Here is a 6,000-nt window from a genome sequence, read left to right as displayed (position 1 = left end):
CGTCAAGTAGAAGAACATATTTTGCGGCGAACATTTGAAATCCACTCCCGAAAACTTTTTGGGCTACTCCGTTGGTGTCATAGTGGGTGTAGTACTTGTACGACTTATCGTAGCAATAGTTGTTGCTGCTACAATTAACATTCCATCATTTTCATGACTTTCAACAAACATTTTTTTTCACAAAGAGGCAACCAACTTAGTATGTCAGAATACTAATTAAAATTTAAAAAAAAAAACTTTAAACACCAACTTGTTTCTAATTTACCGAAGAAGTTTTTATGTTCTTCTAATCGTCAACCGAATGAACTTTAACTCATGATGAAGTTTTTATATCTTCAAATCACTATTAAGTTCAAGTAGAGTAGAAAGCCAAAAGCTTTAATCTCCAAAAACACAAAAGTACAGAGAGTTCAATGAATTGATTAATTTTATACGTTCTTCAAATTGAATTCCCACACTGATTTCTCGGTGAAGTTTTTATATTCTTCCAACCAAAGGAGTAGAAAATCACAAGACTTTAATAGCCACAAAATCAGTCTCAATAAAGATTACAGAAGTACTTTCTTTACAAATGGTGATATATCTTTATTTTCACCAAACAAGCACAAGAAATAAATATTTTTTGATAAATTCCATAAGATTGTTATCCTGGGTACAAAATCTGTACATTTTAGTACGAACTTCAATACTAAATTCAAGAACTACAATGAAGTTACAACTTCAAACACAAGTTCAAATAAATAATCAAATGAAATATTAAAATGAAGTGTTTATCAACTTTAAGAAATAAAGATAAAGATGAAAATGTAGATTCAAGTCCACCGACTTCATGGTGTGTCCTTAAGTAATTTATTCCCCTTAAGTACCCTAGGTTATGAAATCTTTAGTCCTGGGATAAAATGATTCTCTTTCAGAAAATAGTGGTACCTCAAATTTTCTGAAGCGATGAACTCACTCAATGATTTGATGATCACACAAGAGTTATTAGACGAAGAAGAAGAAGAAGAAGAAGAAGAAGAAGAAGAAGAAGAAGAAGAAGAAGAAGAAGAAGATTGTTTTTCAACTCAAAATCATGTCTTTACCAGATAAAAAATTAGGAATTTATAGCTATCAAAGTGTTGCTTCATGAAGAGAAGCAATGGTTCAGAAAGGTGCACCCCTTCATAAAGGTGCAGCTCTTTGGAAAAAGGTGCAATTCTTCAGATAAGTCACAACCCATTGAAAAGGTCATAACCATCCAAATCGAAAAGGTGTCTATTCAAATTGCATCCATTCTCTTGGTGTTTTTTTAAAAAAAACACCTATTAATTTTTCATTCACATCTCTTAAAATCCCAACAACTTGTGGTATTACACTAGATATATTATTGTTGTTATTTCATCCTCACAAGAATTTGGAGAGTGACATGATTGTTGAATCTTTTTCTTATTGCATTTATTATAAAAATCATGGAGTTCTAATGAAGATCATTGAATTATGCTGAAATAAAGTTCAATACTTAATTGAATATTTAGTACATAGTATATTCACACGACCCAAATCGGGGCATTGCCATAATGGGCATCCCAAGTCCAACCAGGACCGGGGACCACCCCCATTACCCAACCCAACCGCCAAATGCATACCCTGAGTCAGATGAATTTTGAGCATACAACAAGATAGCATTTTGGAAAATTTCGGACTCTGAAATAGGTCCATAATTGTGACCAACCCAAGCAAGTCCAACTTTCCAATACCCAACTAATAACCATACCAAAACCAAAACAATAACCAAGAACGAGTCTATAACATAATAGGATGGAACAATCATAAATATAGTCAAACAATATCAACCATAATACCAATATCAATACCAAGGTTGGCACCGCCCATACTAACCCATAGTAGTCCTATAAAGCCTCTAACCGAAAGTAAAACAATATCCGATCGGGGCATGCCCCCTACCATAGCCAAAACCATAGTCTATAAGATTACCAAAGTAAACTAATACATCCATGACATGAAATAGAGCCTTCCAGAATATGAAAGCTCACCACTTTAATCCAACTGAGCTGATCCCAAAATCTAATCACTGAACAGGATGAGTAAAATGGTCGGTTCCTACATCGCATGGGCATACAGCTGCTCAAAGATGGATTAGCGGGTGAATGCTAGAATGCACTCAGGATAAGGATAAAATAATGTCAATCTTTAAAACCAAGCAAACAACCATATGCATATACCACCATACATATGTATAATTTATGTTAGGAAAGGGAACCGGGTTTAGTATGCCTTTAGAACCATTGACCAAGGTATGTGTAGATTAACCATCCTAGAACCACCCCCGATCTATATGGTCCAGTGTAACCCCCTGAATGGGCTCCAATACGTGTAGCCACACGAACCAGAGATACCATAGGAGTAGGGGATTCTCGAGTACCCCTCGCACTCTATGATACATATGTCCAAGTGTAATTAGGGGATTCTCGTGTATCCTATAAGTATCATGTATGGTTTCCATGAAAAATCCTTATATCGACAAACTTGAGTTTCCAGTGTTCGTCTATTAAACTCACACCTTCACGGTTAGCTATCACACCCCGCAATTATTGGCCAAACAAACCACCAATTCTATTTATTATTAACTAAGGCTATATGTAGTGGTATCTTCATAACAACAATAGCTTGCAAGCAATGTCCTTAGCCATCCTTTTTAAGGAATACAAGGGATTCCCATATACCCATTGATTACATTATCAAGCTGGCTTGGGGGTATCCCATGTACCCCATAAGTGATTCTTATTATGTTTGCTTGGGGGATTCCCTTGTACCCCTCAAGGTTTTCTATTAGACCAACCATAACCCCCAAGACCTTACCATTTAACCATTCCAAACCATTTATACCATTTAGGTTCCATTACCAACTTATACCATGCATAGTTAATAAAAGTCCAACAATTTAACCAAAAATATTTTCATAGGTAATTTATCAAAAAAGTTGGGGGCATAGTGTTTCCAAAGCCAAAACCAAGACCGGTTAACCATTCCCATGCAATCAAATGTTCATACGACCATAATAATATGAAAACTATAAGTAAAAGACAAGGAAAACCATAACCAACCATTGTAACCAAAACCCCCAACATATATTTGTAAACTCAACACCATATAATATTTATGCCAAATAAACAATTCATAAAACATGCCTCTAGTTGGAACTAACAATGAGGGAGGAGCACATGCCATCGATTACGAAGATAATGGAGATAAATCACCTTTGTAAGCCCCAAATTTATCCTATTGATGAAACCCTAGCCTTCCTTAACCCAAGAGCCTTGAGAGAATTTGAGAGTGTTTAAGAGAGTTTGATTGATTGCAAATAGGTTAAATGATATCTCAAAAGTATTATAAGTTGTGGGGCCTTAAGAGGTTAAGAGGAGAAATGTCCAGAATACCCCCAACTTAAACTGTTTAAAGTTCCTGCAGGATGGTACGACCACCCCACCCCAACTATACCCTAGGGTACGAGTGGTACCCCTATCTCGTACCCTAGGCCTCCTCTTGGACCCCAATATTGTCCAACATACGACCACCAAGTCCAAACTATACCCAACCATATGACTAGTATCATGAAATCATACCCTAGGCAGAATAGAATCACCAAGGCTTAACTAAAGGCAACATACGATTGACACCTTACCATTGGTACCCTAAGGTACGACTAGTATAATCCAACCATACCTTGGGCAGAAACCAACCAACCCACACTAGTTACCATACGACCAAGACTATCCCAATCGTACCCTATCATATGAGAAGTACTCCAAATCGTATGATGTCCAAAAATTGAGAAAATTTCTAAGGGTCAAAACCCAGGGTGTTTCAGTCTCCCCAACTAGGATCGTTCATCCTCGAATGACGGCCAAGGTAGTATAAGAACGAGTTATACCCCAACATAACCATTCCAACCTTTAACTAAGAAAACAAAGATGTGATCAAGAACACATACCTTCTACATGAATATCCAGAGCAAAAAACAAATGCAGATATTTGGACTTCAAGTCCTCTTCCGTTTCCTAGATAGCCTCTTCCACCTTATGGTTCCTCCATAGACCTTAACCAAGGCCACATCCTTGGTCCGTAATCGACGAACCTACCGATCCAAAATCTCAATCGGGATCTCTTCATAAGATAGATAATTTGAGATACCCAATCCTTCCAAAGGAACAACCGATGAAGGATCACCTAAACACTTTCTCAATACAGAGACAAGAAATATCGGATGAATGGAAATTAACCTAGAAGTCAACTCTAATTCATACGCCACACTACCAACCCTCTTCAAAAATGCATAAGGACCAACATACCGAGGACTGAGCTTCACTTTTTTCTTGAACTGCATCACTTCCTTCAGGGAAGAAACCTTTAGGAATACCCTATCCCTAACCTTAAACCCCAAGTCTCTACACTTTACATTCATATGGGACTTTTGGTGACTTTAGACAGCCTTAAGCCTATCCAAAATCACCTCCACCTTCTCTATAGCCTAGTAAACCAAATTCGGGCCAAACATATCGGCCTTACAAAGCTCGAACCACCCAATAGGAGATTTATACCTCTTATCATAAAATGTCTCAAAAGAGGCCATCTCAATACTAGAATGGTGACTATTATTGTAAGCGAACTCTACAAGAAGTAGATGCCCAACCAAATTACCACCATAGTCAATACACATGAATGAAGTATATCCTCCAACATCTGAATAGACCTTTCTGCTTGCCCATCCACCTGTAGGTGAAAAGTAGTACTCAGACTAACCTTAGTACCCAACCCCTTCTTAAATGACTGCCAAAAGTGAGATAAAAACTACATACCACGATCAGAGACAATTAAAATAGGTACCCATGCAGCTTTACAATCTCATGAAGATACAACTTCACATAATCCTTAGCCAAAATGTTAGTCCTCACTGGCAAGAAGTGAGCCGACATATCATCTTATCCACGATGACCTATACCGAATCAAATTGATGTTGTGGTCGAGGAAAATTGGCAATGAAATCCATGTTGATCACCTCCCATTTCCATTCCGAAAATTTAATTTCTTGATAAAATCCTCCAGGCCTCATGTGCTCAACTTTCACCTGTTGACACACTAAACACTTGGCCATAAAATTTGCTGTATCTTTCTTCATACCATTCCACCAATACATCTCCGTAAGGTTATGATACATTTTCGTCGAACTAAGATGAACAACATAGCTCATGATGCACCTCGATCAATATCCTTTCTCGCAAACCATCGATGTCGGGAATATATAACCTCCATTGGTACCTCAATGTACCACACCATTAATCTCAAGCACCATCACATTTTGCCTGCCAACATCACCCTTGATTTTTGTTAAGACAAGATCTAGCATTTTCTTCTCTTGACCTATGCACCAAGAGACGACCGCACCATTTCCTGTACCAGCACATCACCTTTTTCAGAGTTCAAAAGGTGAACTCCAAGATTATCCAAGCAGTGAATATCCTTCACCAACTCCTGTCTCTTTATATCCATATGAGCTAAACTCTCCATGGAAAACCTACTAAGAGCATCAACAACCACGTTAGCTTTACCTAAGTATTAGTGAAGACTCATATCATAATCCTTGAGAAGCTCAAGCCATATCTTTTGCCTGAGGTAAGCTCTTTCTGAGTGAACACATACTATAGACTCTTATGATCAAAAAAATATCCACATGCACTCCATATAAATAGTGCCACCAGATTTTCAATGCAAACACCACCGCTAAAAGCTCCAAATCATGAGTAGGATAGTTATTCTCATGTACCTTCAACTGCCTAGAAGCATAGGCTATCACCTTCCCATGCTGCATCAAAACACAACCAAGTCCCACCCGAGATACATCACAGTAAACCACAAACCCCTCGTTACCTTTAGGAAAAGTTAAAATCAAAGTCAAAGTTAGCTTATCCTTCAGCTTCTCGATACTACCCTCGCACGCATCCA

Source organism: Capsicum annuum, chromosome 11 (assembly GCF_002878395.1).
Source record: "Capsicum annuum cultivar UCD-10X-F1 chromosome 11, UCD10Xv1.1, whole genome shotgun sequence".
Taxonomy (NCBI): domain Eukaryota; kingdom Viridiplantae; phylum Streptophyta; class Magnoliopsida; order Solanales; family Solanaceae; genus Capsicum; species Capsicum annuum.
Note: the sequence above shows the minus strand (reverse complement) of the source record.